Source organism: Danio rerio, chromosome 23 (genome assembly GCF_049306965.1).
Source record: "Danio rerio strain Tuebingen ecotype United States chromosome 23, GRCz12tu, whole genome shotgun sequence".
NCBI lineage: Eukaryota > Metazoa > Chordata > Actinopteri > Cypriniformes > Danionidae > Danio > Danio rerio.
This window is the reverse complement of record NC_133198.1, coordinates 4,611,771-4,627,565: the sequence shown is the minus strand read 5'-3', so window position 1 is coordinate 4,627,565 and position 15,795 is coordinate 4,611,771. Positions and strand designations below refer to the sequence as shown.

Genomic DNA, 15,795 nt, shown 5'->3' with positions numbered 1-15,795 from the left:
TTATCCACTATCAACCACACTGATAATGCACATCTGGAAACAGGTTTGACCTACAGTAAGAGGGTCAGCCAGTAAAGTAGATGTCTCTTTAGTGCTTCTGTCTCGAGTTACAAACCATCTCTTCCTGTCTGGACTCTGTCAGCAGAGGTCCTGTTGTGTTTAACAAGAACACTGAGACCAATGAGTCCAATAAAAACTTGACATACATGCTCTTTTACTCTGCTTGACCTTCATTACGCATGGCATACGCTTTATTTGTAAACAACAATTCCTATTCATCAGCAAGGTGAGAACCAGATCGGTTTTAAACAAATCTCTGGTGGGGAACCATATTTGTTGACACTGATTAAAGTATTTTTTTAAATTCCCAAAGTCTTTTAATAACTCCCAGTAAAGCTCCAGGGTTCTTCTGATGAGGAGTTCGATGAGGGTCAAATAAATAAATCAAAAAGTGTACAATCCAAGTAGTAAAAGAAGATGTTTGGCATTAGGATGAATCGCTTTTAAATATTACTTAAAGTATGAATAAAAAGTAGCCCTTTTAAAGTAGCCAGTATTATGCTGGGAAAGGTTGATGCGTCTAAGAATGGGTTTTAACCACAGCGGTTCGAACTGAAGTTCTGCCGAGCGACTAAAAAGTTATCAGTATGATGGTAAAAAACTGTACATTTCTAGTCAAACCATTCTTCTGCAATCTTATACCCGAAACGGAAATAAGGGCAGTGTTAATAGCTATAAATGTGGGAGAGCGTTGATATTATGTGATTGTATTGTATTGCAATATGGAACAATTAAATGTTGATGTTAAATCAAAAATAATTCACAAATACTTGAAAATAAGATGATTTATTCATTCATTCATTTTCTTGTCGGCTTAGTCCCTTTATTAATCTGGGCTCACCACAGCGGAATGAACCGCCAACTTATCCAGCACATTTTTACACAGTGGATGCCCTTCCAGCCGCAACCCATCTCTGGGAAACATTCACACACACATTCACACACACACTCATAGACTACGGACAATTTAGCCTACCCAATTCAGCTGTACCTGTGGGGTAACTGTGGGGTAAACCGGAGCACCCGGAGGAAACCCACGCAAACGCAGGGAGAACATGCAAACTCCACACAGAAACGCCAACTGAGCCAAGGATCGAACCAGCAACCCAGCGACCTTCTTGCTGTGAGGCGACAGCACTACCTACTGCGCCACTGCCTCGCCCTAAGATGATTTAATGACAATGATTCTCTATGGATACAACTGAATTAATTACAAAATAATTGTATCAAATGATAAAATATGAAATTATAAAACATATGACATAAATTGTACCCAGCTTAAATGTAAAACTAAAGTTACCAGAGGTAGAAGGAGAGACACAGGGGGAGGGAGAGACAAAGAGAGCAGGCCCAGAAGTAAACCTGATTGCAGTAGAGTCAGAAAAGATAGACTCCAGAGGAGGAGAGGAGCAGAGCAGGAGAGAAACAGACCAGGAAAAGACAATTTTACACCTATTTTGCATCTTTCTTGACCATGTGACTAAAGCCCAAATGCTGAGACACTCAAACTGAACAATCAACATGTGACCACATTATAAAACCCCCAAAGTCCACACACCAGGCCCTGATCTTATCAGATTCTGCCTTTGGAGTCAGTATGGATCTTCTTGAGTCAAAAAGACATGTTTTGTCATTTAAACAAATGCATATGATATTTTAGCCTCTTACAACATGTAATTTCTGCATGTGTGTGTGTGTGTGTAAACGTAACATTCTGTAGTGCATTTAGTTATTGTTTACGGCTATTTTGGTCATCCTACATTAAACATCCATCATCTTCTCATCAGTGACATTCAGGGCCCTATCATACACCCGGCGCGACGCAATTGTTGTTTGCTAGTTTCAGCTTGGCGCAAGAGTCGTTTTGATGTTTAGCGCCACGCTGTTTAAATAGCAAATGCATTTGCGCTCATATGTGCGCCCATATATAGGCGTTCTGGTCTAAAAAAGGAAGGCGTTCTGAGGTGTATTGCTGGCGCGTTGCTATTTTGAGAAACTATAATAGATTTTTCAATAGACCAGAACAAAGTCGGTCTATTGTCCAGCGCAGAGCGCGTTAGTTGTGCGCCTCGCTTACACACTGCTTAATACACACAAGATGTAGAGCAATACGCAGGGCCAGACAGAATCTGCTGAAGTTTTTTGCTATTTATGCAGAGAATTTTGGTAAAAATCTGTGGATTTCTGTGGAATTATTTGGGGACTATCATAACTAAAACCTTAATATATGAAATAAAAAGTAACACCTTTTTTAAACTTTTATTTAATGTTTAAATGCAAATCCATTTAGTAAACAAAGCAAGTCTCTCATACTAAAAGACAGAAAATATTACTTTACAAACTGTGTTGTATATAAATCAGATGGACATTTTCATATTAGTCAATAATATTGCTGTAATTAATAAAAAAACTGAATAAATTTAGATTTACACACATTTACTCAAGTAAATAAACAGATTCAGTGAAGGACTAAAAATCTGCGGAATTCTGCAGAAAATCTGCGAAAAATCTGAGCGCCAAGATTCCGTGTGCGCCTAGCAATAAGCAAATATCTTTACATATGAAAAAGAATTAAAATATTAAGGATATATATATATAGGATATAATAAGGATATATATATATATATATATATAGGATATAAATATAAAGGATTAAAATGTTATAAACATATTATTTTCTAGCCTACATACATTTAAAAACCACTGCCACTGTTTTCTTGCTAGTGAAGCGTTCAGTTACGCTTACAAAGTCATCTTGTAAATAACAAATGCGCTTATGGCGCGACGCAACTGACTCTTAAAGGGAATGGAAGATGAGGCCCTGATTGGTTTATTCCATAGACTGTAAAATATATGGACGTAGTATCCGTGACGTCATCCATAGGTTTCTAAAGAGCGCAAAAGAAGCCACAAGTAGGCGTGGCCAACCGTCGCCATCGTTTGCTCTTCATCACACCCACGGCGGGATACCAAACACGGGCAAAGAGGCGGAGAGTGAGCGGAGCTACAGACACCTGCTGGCATTTTGCTTGGACCTGGTTCAGACACACTTTACTTTGGGAGAAACGCTTAATACTTCATCACCTGTGACTCGTTTGTGTTATGACCACTTGTGATTGGTTGTACACTATATCAATAAAGTGTTTAGACTTTTAAAAACACTGCTGTAATACATGGAGCCACTAAACATTGTTCTTATGACGTTTTTCAACAGGAGGAAAACGCAAATTACTTCCAAACACTTCAGATATGTCTGTGTTAGTTAATGTAAGACTATTGATGAAATCCAGCATAACACTGTATGACAACGCTTCAGATGACTGTTCTAGAGCCTACAGCTAATCAATCTGACAGATTCTGGAGTGCATTACAGCTCTAAATATAAATATTAACCATAAATGATCTTAAATAAAACAAATACATGTATAGAGATGGTAGATAAGTATATAACTTTACTCACATGGGAAACGGAGGCCACGTGAATGGTTTGCGAGCACAATTAAGTGCACTCAGCAAGCCATGCCATCTAATAATTGTAGGAAACAAGTCCAAAAGGCAACTGTCTGTGTAAAGCCACATAAAACAACACAGAAATACGATAAATATGCAGAGATCAGTGGCTAATCTGCAGGATTCAGCTGAGGTGACGTGACGGCGACCAGCGAGACCTAGCTGTCACTCAAGTGACCACGCCCTTAATTATGCAAACTTAATATAACTTAATATAAAGGAAACGGATGAGTTATAAAAAAATTCACCCCCCTCACAGTTGTCATGAAGGGTAATATTAGCTGTATGAACCAAAATCTTTTTTGTACCAGGCTGTAAACACTTTTTTTTCTGCTGTAAAGTTGGTCATTCTAACAGTGGGCTCAATTGAAATTTGCTCTATTTTGGAGCCAAGAGCGGCCACGACTAGCGGAATTTCGGATAAATTGCAGTTTTAGTTACTTCCGTATTGGCTTCCTAAGGAAGAGCAGGATGTTGCCGCTTGGTTTATTCTCAAAACACACCTATTGACCTTATTCTCAAATGTGGAAGTGCGCCTGTTTTCGCGATTGTCTTAGAACTTCCGTTTCAGTCGCCAATGGGAGAAATGACAAGGAATAATAAACGGCAAAAAACGGTCAAACTACTTGCTCTACAAACAAATGTTTGCATGACTATACAGACCAAGTAGAATAATACAACAAGGAAATATCAGTTTGCAACATCAAACAACGAAACGATCAGTTTTTAATGTCTAAAAATGAATGGAAGTGAATGAGACCGGAAGTCTCGTGCCAAAAAGATTCAAATGGCAGCGCCCACTCGTCTGAGGAGAATAAGGTCAATAAGTCATTAAGAAAATAAGCTCAACCCTTTTAGATCATGCGCCATGGTGCAAAGCAGATTTTTCCATCCTTATATTAGCAAAAGTGGATTGTGAGACGCCCTGAAAGCGTTTACGCCCTGCGTTTTGCACTTTACGCATGGACCGTCAAAATAGAGCCCTCAGTCTCTAGGTCATTGCGTGAAAAGCAGGGGTGTCAAACGCAGGCCGGATCAGGCATCAAAACAGCCAGATTAACTCATCAACAACAACAGACATTTAAAGGCAATGATGAAGTCTTCCTGCCTAATGCCAAAAAAAGGACAGAAGAGCTCAAGGTCATGGAAGATCTGCAGGAATAACAGCATTTTCAGGCCTTTTCAAAGGATCTACATAATGTCCACTGGTTCTTGCAGGAGAGATGCCACTGAATCATTCATGAGAATATCACATTCCCTATCTGACCAAACACTGGACACCCTCAGGACAGAAACAACACGTCTGCCGCTCATCAGCAGCTTACATAAGGCTTCCTCGGCTACTCAATGGCCAGTAGATGGCGCCGCAACACTTCAAGAGGAAGAACCAACACTAAACTACAGTGTGGCACCAGGCAACACATGTCTACACACGGCTTCAAAGCAGATTTACAGTTTATCTTGATGGCAGCATGCCTTATTTAGTAGATTAGAGGTGATCAATAATAAAAAGAGCAAAAAGGAGATTTACTGTACTGTATGTGCTGCTTTGTAAAGTTCTCCATGTGGATGCTCTGTTGTTCACTTTTGAATTGACTTTCAATAAAGCTGGGTTTATGAATTATTATGTTTCATGCTTCTTTATATGTTAAGATGCTTTCCTACAAATGTATATAAACGCCCTACAGAAATACTGTTATATATATACAGTTGAAGTCAGAATTATTAGCCCCCCTGAATTTTTAACGCCCCTATTTATTTTAAGATTGTTTCAGCACATTTCTAAACATAATAGTTTTAAAAACTTATTTCCGATAACTGATTTATTTTATCTTTGACATGATGACAGTAAATAATATTTGACTAGATATTTTTCAAGACACTTCTATACAGCTTAAAGTGACATTTAAAGGCTTAACTAGGTTAATTATGTTAACCATGCAGATTAGGGTAATTAGGTAAGTTATTGTATAATGATGGTTTGTTCTATAAACGATTGAAAGAAAAATTGGCTTAAAGGGGCTAATAATTTTGTCCCAAAAATGTTTTTAAAAAAATAAAAAAATGCAAAAAAATGCAAAAAAATTTCAAAAGGGGGCTAATAATTCTGACTTCAACTGTATATATATATATATTAGGGGATTTTTAGTGGATTTTGGACAGTTTGGGCTGGAATCATTCAAGTGTATCTGGCAACACTGCCCATAATTTTCTCATTGTAATGTTGTGTCGTGTGTTTGTCTAAGGTTTTTTGCAGAGGGAAAATCAAAAAACACTTGCTGGATCATTTTGTTTGTAAAGTTAATATTAATGTGAATATGTTAAATGCCTCGGGGTGGCTGGGTTGACCTGAATTAAACATTATCAAATTGGTGAATAAAAATGTTTAAAGAAAAATAATACAAACACTGTTCAAATGGATTCAACAATGGCTTAAATGATTAGGGTAATTAGGCAAGTTATTGTATAACGATGGATAATTTTGCTCCAAAAATGTTTTTAAAAAAATTAAAAACTGCTTTTATTCTAGCCAAACTTTCTCCAGAAGAAAAAATATTATCAGACATACTGTGAAAATTTCCTTGCTTTGTTAAACATCCTTTGGGAAATATTTAAAAAAGAAAAAAACTTCAACTGTATATATCAGGGGTGGCCAACCCTGTTCCTGGAGAGCCACCTTCCTGCAGATTTCAGTTGCTACCCATATCAAACACACCTGCCAATAATTATCACGTGATGTTCAGGTCCTAATTAATTGGCTCAGGTGTGTTTGATATGGGTAGCAACTAAAATCTGCAGAAATGTGGGTCTCCAGGAACAGGGTTGGCCACCCCTGGTATATATGATTTACAATTTTGAAGTGGATATATATATATACATATATCTTATTTGTACTATTTAAAGCACAGGTGTCTGAAAAAGGCAAGTTAACTAATAGTCCAGCTCACCTTTTCTTAAAATCTAAAAAGTTCGGTCAAGTAAAACTTTGATATAAAAGTTATGTCAACACATTCAGTCCAGTTAACATAACTTAAAATATTAAGTTCAAGTCATACGTGTCAATTTATTTCAACATTATCTGATGTCGAATAAATAAGTTGGATAAATAAGCTTTCCGTTGGCGCTGGTTTGGTGGGATGGGACATTAGTTAGATGAGATACAATAATATGAATATCTGGAATCGAAGGGTTCAAAAAAAAAATCCAAATATTGAGAAAAATCCCCTTAAGTGTTGTACAAATGAAATCCAGACATATCCAACATTTAAAACATTGTTGGATGATAATAGAGTTTTGTGGTAATGTGGATATGTTTTGGGTAAGGCTGGACATAAACAACATTCATTCATTAATTTTTCTTCAGCTTAGTCTCTTTATTCATCAGAGCTCGACACAGAGGAATGAACCACCAACTTATCCAGCATATGTTTTACATAGCGGATGCCCTTCCAGCTGCAACCCAGTACTTGGAAACATCCATACACACTTATTCATACACACAGACACACACACACACACACACACACACACACACACACACACACACACACACACACACACACACACTACAGCCAATTTAGTTTATCCAATTCCCCTATAGCGCATGTGTTTGAACTATAGAGAAAACCAGGGCACCCGGAGGAAACCCATGCCAACACCGAAAGAACATGCAAACTCCACACAGAAATGCCAACTGACCCAGCCGGGACTCATAAACAACATACAAACATAAAATATATAAAGAAGTTGTAATTACCCCAATTTAAGCTGTTCATTTGTTGGGAAACGAATGGGAAAATGAGGAAACAAAACTAATATGAAAACTATGTGTGGATTTTGAAAGATTTTGGTAAAATCCCAGTGCTTATTAGTGATTAAAATGATCAAACGATGCATGTAAATGACGAATGAATAACACCAGGAGGCCAGCAATCTTCCAGCAATACTGTATGCTCAAGATACAGAAAAAAGCCAGTAATTGAGAACTGTTGTTGAACAGGGAGATCAATTTGACAGGTGACATCTTGTCAATTAAAATTAGGCTGATCAATATCAGCAGCATGCGGAATGAAAAATGGACAGCTAAAACACCTGACAGTGTCTATCAATGAGAAAAGAGTTTACTGTGGCCTACAGCCAACCCCCAACACACACACATACACACACATAAACAAACTGTCAACAGTGCTGTCCAGATGAGTGTTTGTGGCTGTTTCCTGTCAGAGTGAATGGCTCTGACTGCAGCGCTCCAGAACTCTCAGCCACAACAATCTACACTGTATGAGATTCAACAGAACACCACTGGGGAAGAAATCCACAGCAAACACACTCGCAGTATAGCCATCCTTATGAGGACAAGTTATCTTTTCAGAAACATTAAGATTTTTATACTGTGCAGAGAGTATTTTGTAATATTTTGCATTTGTATGATTGTTTTAGGCGACGTAGTGGCGCAGTAGGAAGTCTGTAGGTCGCTGGGTCGCTTGTTCGAGCCTCGGCTCAGTTGGTGTTTCTGTGTGGAGTTTGCATGTTCTCCCTGCGTTTGCATGGGTTTCCTCCGGGTGCTCCGGTTTCCCCCACAGTCCAAAGACATGCGGTACAGGTGAATTGGGTAGGCTAATTTGTCCGTAGTGTGTGTGAATGAGTGTGTGTGTATGGATGTTTCCCAGAAATAGGTTGCGTAAAAACGTGCTGGATCATTTGGCGGTTCATTCCGCTGTGGCGACCCCGGATTAATAAAGGGACTAAGCCAGCAAGAAAATGAATGAATGATTGTTTTAAATATGCAGGATTTCTGGGAGTTGAGTGTGCAGCAACCTTTATCACCCAGAAACAAGTCTGAGCGGATAAAAAAGCTGCGTTGTTTACATTGATGACGTGTTTTACTGCCTGCACACCTGCTTGTTATTTGACTTAAATACTGGATTATTTAAAGCACGCCATCCTCAATGCATAGCTTCATCCCAGGATAAAGTCTAAGGCCCTGTTTACACTAATGCATTTTTGTTTTAAAACGCATAAGTTTTGCTACGGTTACGCCATCCGTCCACACTACGCCGGAGTTCTCAAGCACCGAAAACGGAGCGTTTTGAAAACGCTGGAGAGGCTGTTTTCATTCTAAAATGCTGCTACTCCGTCTCAGTGTGGATGAGGGAAAACGGAGACATCTGAAAACGGAGGCGGGGCTGCTGAGATTTCTTTATTCGCCAAGCCCCTGTCACATGACTATAACACATGACTATTTAACGCTACCGGAAGACAGTACTGTAAACAAAAACACGGACAGAAATGGGAGCGTTGTTTGCAATATTGTCTGTTTTAGGCACCATTGTGCTGTTATTCATTTGTTACATTTAGTAACAACTCGACATCGTCGTCTGTCCACAAAATACCAAATGCCAAGCGAGACACATGCTTCCTGTTAATACTAGAACGCGCATGCCCAGAGTGCGCAAATGGTCACGTGATATACGTTTTTGGTGGCATAATGTGGACGGAGATATGTTCAGAGACGCTAGGTGTAACGCTAGTGTGGACGCGGATCGTTTTTGATCTAAAACGCCGTTTTAAAACTAAAACGCACTAGTGTAAACGGGGCCATAAATTCTTGTTTTGTTTTGTTTTTATTGGCAGTGAAAACCTTCAGACATTCTGTAAATTTGGTCAAAAAGATAAGAGGAACATCATTTAAGACAGTAACTGTTATGTTTTAATTTGTGGATACTCACAAATACAACAGAATCTTGCTTTATAGAATAGAAAACCTTTCAGCTCAGGCTCATTCTGAAAAAGCACCTCTATATATATTTCTGGAGACGTTTTTTATTTTGCAGTTTCTGCTCATCCACTAGAGGCCACTGTGTACGCTTTTTGAGATCTCAAATTTCTCTCGTGAGTACGATTTGCGCCTGCTGTTCTTGCGAAAATCCACTAGAGGCTGCTGTCTCTAGTCTGGCCATACATTTTATATGTGATATGTAAAAACAAAAATTTGTACTTAATGTACATTTTAAGAATGAGCCTTTGTTCAGGGCCGGCGCGTCCATAGAGGCGGCCTTAGTGGGAGAATAGAGAGGGTGTCATCCTCAGCAGTTATACCCACACCTTGGCAGAAGAATAGAGAGACAGCGTCTGCGTCAACTCCCTCACCACCTGCGTCCTCAGCAGTTATACCCACGCCTTGGCGGGAGAATAGAGATGGCGGCATCCGCAACACCTCCCTCACCACCCGCATCCTTAGCAGTTATACCTACGCCTTGGCGGGAGAACAAAGAGGGCGGCGTCCACGACATCTCCCTCACCAACCCTCAAATGACGTTAATATTTGGTTGATTTTAGGTGGTGTTAGAACAATATATATATATATATATATATATATATATATATATATATATATATATATATATATATATATATATATATATATATATGTGTGTGTGTGTATCTACAGGGACAGTAGACAGGATCATTACTAGCCCGATTGGGACAGTGCCGCCTTGACACTAAAGATTAATTTGTCTGTGACTATTTGTCAATTGCGTGCATTTTAAGTTTGTGTTTTTAAGTCTTTAAACACTACCTTCTCTGTGATATCGTAAACACCATATTACTTTTCGGTTCCTCTTATCTGATTTAATGTTTTGAACATGCATTTTTTTCCCGGAACCTGGTAACAACCAGTATAGCGAAGAAACGGCAACATGGCGACAACATCAAATTATAAAGCTCAAAGAAAATGTCTGTATCTAATGTCTTGGAAGCATATATTGATGTGGGAACTACACGTAAGTGATGTTTTGCACAATTTGCCGTCAGTTTGACAAGCCAACCACCTTTTGTTAGATAATTTCGAACTGCAATAAAATACCTGCACATTTTCCACACTGCTTTTCCTGTTTGCATAACACTTTAAAAATGTTAATGAATGTATAATGAGCAAAATTTAAAGTATTGAAATTCTAGATTCACAGACATTATTTTTGATACATTATTTAAAATACATGGCTGAAAAATAGCTATTGACCTTTATAGCTACTGAAAATTTTAGCAGGGCAAGTAAAAATCTGAACCACTGGCCCGATCAGACCAATAGAAAAAATCTTTAGCGTTGAACCCTGATCTATATAGATTGCTGCGATGAGTAATTTGGCTGTTTTCAGCAGATGAAACATGACAGAAATGTAAATACAGCCATTCAGAAGCACAGAATAGTGCACTCACTGCACTCCGACAAAATGGTAAGGTTTACAATCTAATTAATACACATTAAACCTCTTTAGCATTATTAAATGTACATGCTGAATCACTGATATGTGTTAGCTTGCACTGAGTCACAGTTCTAAAGTTCAATTTTTAAATGGTTTATTGTATTTTCAATATCTAAGGTGAACTATCTGCTGCTGCTTTCAGTGTTATGGCAATAAATGTTATAAAAAATGGTGTTCAAACTCACATTATTAGCATTTAACACTGAATAAAAGCACATGAGGTGTACCTGAGGTGATCCAACACAATCTCACGGCAATTCGTAACTTTTTCATTTAGTGGCTAATTTGTACAAATTCGTACGATCTAATTCGTACATTTTAGTACGATTTGCTCATCCCCCAATGACGGTTGGGTTTAGGGGTGGGGTTAGGTGCCACGCCTCCTTTTTAAAATCGTACATTTTCTTACGACTGAACTCGTACGAATTCGTACGAATTAGCCACTAAACTGCCAAAACGTAAAATACTTACGTTTTCTCGTGAGATCAGGCTGGGTGATCAGTGTCAGTTTTCTGTTGTTCAGCTACAAGAAATAGAAGCTCTTTCTAAAATACAAGTTTCAGGTGTTGGTTAGGACAATAACTCCTTTTAATATAAAAAAAAATATTCCTTCAATCGCATGCTGTTGTTTTTATGTTAGAACATGTTTTAAATCAGTCTTACATCAGCCTTTAATGAATATATTAAAACTCTTATTAACAAAAACCGTTTCCAGAATTAATGAAAAAAGACAGTCACAGTTAAATAAATGTGTTAATATCCTCACTGACGTTCAACATTCAACAGAATGAAATAATCATTGCAGGACTTTAATCCTCAGTGACACTTCAGATATCTGATTTGCTCCAAGCGACCCATGATGAACATGAAGAACTATAAAGTCATCAAACTCGTGAGTTTAGCATTTAGAAGACCAAGAGTAAGTGCTAAACGAAAGGAAAAGAGATTCACACTCACGTCCCTGGCAGCAGAAGACCACTGATGTCAGCTAAAGAAGCAAACACCTTCAAACCAGCAATCACAACTTCAACGCTAAAGCGTGTGAGAGTCGAGTCCCGCTCGAGGAGGCAGAATCTGCTGCAGGTTGAGACAGTCAGTAAATAAGTAATGGCGTCTGCCGTCTCAAATGAGCAGATCAAGTTTTCTGAGGTCTCCGATGTCACGCTGCATCTTTACTGATAGTTTCGAAAAACATCCTCTTCTAGCTCAGAGACCGTCCATTTCAAGTGGTTTCACGGCTCTTGTCTTTTTAATATTGGCTTTTCTCTTATGGTCAAGCCAATGAAAATGTGATCTGATGCAGTTGATCGTAACCAAGGCTGGGGGGTATTCCAGAAAGCAGGTTACAGTTGAAGTCAGAATTATTTGCATTATTAGCCCCCATTTTTATTTTTTCCCCAATTTCTGTTTGACAGAGAGATTTTTTTTCAACACATTTCTAAACATAATAGTTTTAATAACTCATCTCTAATAACTGATTTATTTTATCTTTGCCATGATGACAGTACAGAATATTTGACTAGATATTTTTTTTCTATACAGCTTAAAGTGACATTTAAAGGCTTAACTAGGTTAATTGGGTTAACTAGGCAGGTTAGGGTAATTAGGCAAGTTATTGTATAACCAGGGCCGGAGCAAGCTGAACTGCCGCTCTAGGCAAAGGACGGTTATGCCGCCCTCAACCCTAAAGTGAAAGCTGGGGGGGGGTTGTCGAGGGAGCTGTCGCGGATGCCGCTCTTCCTATTCTGCCGCCCTAGACGCGGATATAACTGAGGGCGCGGGTGGTGAGGGTAGTGTCGCGGACGCTGCCCAAGACGCGGATATAACTGAGCGCGCGAGAGGTGAGGGTTATGTCGGGGACGCCGCCCTCTGTATTCTGCCACCCTAGGCCACCCTAGGCAGCCGCCTAGGTCGCCTCTATGTATAACGATGGTTTGTTCTGTAAACCAGTGGTTCTCAAACTTTGGTACATGCAGGCCCGTGCAGGGGGTGGGGTTGTTGTTGTTGTCGCGCGCGCACTGTAAAGCGCGGGGGGGGGGGGGGGGGCTGGGGTTGGTTCAGCGCGCATACTCAAGAGTGGTGTTGTCGCGCGCCTACTGAATGGTGTGTTGCGTCGCTGGGGCACTTTTGATCATTTTGGAAGGGCACTTTATATCCAAGACTAAAAACGGCATGTGCACTGCACAGGTTGAGCCCTATGTGTGCACATGCCTGGGTTCATGTACCAATAGTGGTATGCAGGCTTACTTCTACTGGTACAATGAGAAATCACTGAGTAATGAAAGAAAAAATATAAATAATTGTAATCATTTCATGCGTTCGATAACACCGATGTGATCAGCATTGGCTGTTCTCTGAAGCCTACGATCAACGTGCTGTGCTTAAAATGTTTATTTTAGTGCATCCCGTCATCAGCTGCTAAAAACACTTGGAGATCAAATTTTAACCCACAGGCTAGCTTCAAGCGTTTACACTTAGCTGATGATTGATAATAAAGCTAGTTTGGCGTGCTGTCCCGGGAGAGAGCCCTGAGCTTATAAGATCCTCGAGCCCTGGGCTCCCTCCCGTTGCAAGGCGAGAGGGAGTTTGAGCTCAGGTAGATCTCGATGACTCCCCCTCCTGCTTATTGTAGCTAAGTGTCAGATATGGATGCTGAAGGTGTACTCAGAGTTTGGCTAAAATATTTTGGATTAATTGTTAGAGTGCTTGTTTTTTAACTGTGGGAGGAAACCGGAGGACCCGGGGAAAACCCACGCGACCACTGGGAGAACGAGCAAAACTCCACACAGAAATGCCGTCTGGTTTGGAAAGGAATTAAACCTGCTGTGAGGCAACAGCGCTAATCGCTGGCCACCGTGACGCCCGTTTGAAAGGAGGGAAAGTAGGGTTGGGTGTGGGGGGTTTCTTCGAGTCGAAGATATTGAGATGAGAAAAGTCTGGTTATTTATGGTGAGTTAAGGGTCGTCTGATAGGATAATCAGTTATTAGCTAAAGTTTGAACAGCTGTGAACAATCATAAGCACGTGATCCTCTCGAAATTTGTTTATAAATAAACTTCACAAAATGAGTAGAAACTGCAGGGGTCCGTTCTTCGTACGTGGATTACTCAGTTAGCTGGATTTGGATATTGAGGATTTGACACGATCCAGGATCGTTTCGTTCTTCAAAGCTGATCCGAGAGTTGTTGTCATAGCAACAGTTCTGCTAGGTCAAACCTGATCGGGAGCAGGCTCAATTTATATAAACAGGATTAGATCGGCTCAGTTCAAGCAAAGATAATACAGAAAGTATGTACCCAATTCTGATATTTTCTTACAGTAGTAGTTATATAAACTTGGGAAAAGACTAAATATTTTTTAAACTATATATATATATATATATATATATATATATATATATATATATATATATATATATATATATATATATATATATATATATATATATATATAAAGTTATAGTCATTAATAAAATAAATAAAGTTATACATATTAATAAAACGTATGCAATCTGCACTCTCGAAATGAAGTACAAAGACTGCCACCTGGTGCTGCACAGAGAAAACTTATTGATATTAACTTTTTAGATCGCTTTAGTACAAATTGTGTATAATAAACATGCACAATATATCACTTTTTTTTAAAGCAGTAATACATTTATGCAGTCATGAACATGTTTTGATAGTTAATATGCCGGTGATTTGATGCTTCACAAAAGTTGCAGACGCCTTTACCAATATCAAAATGCTTTTGTAAACATACAGTTATTCTTTACACCGATTAAAAAAACGGCTATTATAATAAAGAAAATCTTTTCTAAATGTAGAACTAAATACACTGATATGCATTGAAATACATGATGAATACACTTGACACATGAAAGTGTAAAGCCTGCAGCTCATAACAAATGTGGAAGGTTATTGCGTGTCATATTTAACAAGCCGTTTACTGCTAATTTGATGTAATTTTGCTCACATGGATAATTGAATATTAATCAGATGATGTCATTACGCTGCTGTGCCGTCAGCCAATCGCTGCATTGCTGATCATGATTTCGAGGATCGATAGATCTGTCCTTCACAACACACGCAGCGATCTCAGATCAGTTTATCCAGACATACTAATCTGATTCACGAACTTGTTTGAAGAACCAAATTAGCGAGAGATCAGTTATCAAGATTAAAGGATCCAGGATCTGCCAAATAATCTTAGATCATTTAAGCGAGGTACGAAGAACGGACCCCAGCATGACGCGCTTGCATATACGCAGTTGAAAACATCTTAACTGTTCAAAATGCCGCTCCGCGAATCATGTGGTCAAGTTGTCAAATTTTACAAATATGAATATGCCTCGTTTTTGAACTGTGCAGTGCTGTAGCTGCTAAATTTGGCCATCTACGCTACTTTATTTCAATACTGGTCATTTTGGTGGAACTTGGAGAGACTTTTTTTTTGAGGTGGTACTTGGTGAGAAAAGTTAGAGAACCACTGCTGTAGACTATCGAAAATAATATAGCTAATAATTAAAGGGGCTAATAATATTGACCTTTAAAATTGTGTTTAAAAAATTAAAAACTGCTTTTATTCTAGCCGAAATAAAACAAATAAGCCTTTCTCCAGAAGAAAAAATATTATCAGACATACTGTGAACATTTCCTTGCTCTGTTAAACATCATTTGGGAAATATTAAAAAAAAAGAGAAAAAAAAATCAAAGGGGGCTAATAATTCTGACTTCAACTGTAAGTCCACAAATGTCACTTTAAGCGGAATAATTGTATATTGAAAACTATCTAGTCAAATATGATGTGCTGTCATCATGGCAAAGATAAAATAAATCAGCTATTTGGTAGTAGTTATTAAAACTTATGTTCAGAAATGTGTCATTCCCTAAACAGAAAATGGGGAAAAACATACAGGGGGGCTAATAATTCTGACTTCAACTGTAAACCATAGACAA

At 38.7% G+C, this 15,795-nt stretch overlaps 2 protein-coding genes across 8 annotated transcripts in view; both read right to left on the bottom strand.

Moving 5' to 3' along the window:
* Positions 1-15,795, bottom strand: part of zgc:113278 — an 852,580-nt gene that overhangs the window by 450,584 nt on the left and 386,201 nt on the right. The gene's annotated exons all lie outside the window — the stretch shown is intronic.
* Positions 1-15,795, bottom strand: part of iqsec1a (IQ motif and Sec7 domain ArfGEF 1a) — a 127,511-nt gene that overhangs the window by 59,851 nt on the left and 51,865 nt on the right. The window contains exons 1-2 of one of the 6 annotated variants that reach the window (XM_073937939.1): positions 11,796-11,897; positions 11,310-11,383 (exon numbers count right to left, since the gene is read on the bottom strand). The exons of 3 other annotated variants lie outside the window; for them this stretch is intronic. The gene's annotated coding sequence lies outside the window, so the exon portion shown is untranslated. Of the gene's footprint in view, positions 1-11,309; positions 11,384-11,795; positions 11,920-15,795 lie in introns of those variants that run through there. 2 more of the 6 variants (XM_073937940.1, XM_073937941.1) reach the window with 2 other exon arrangements.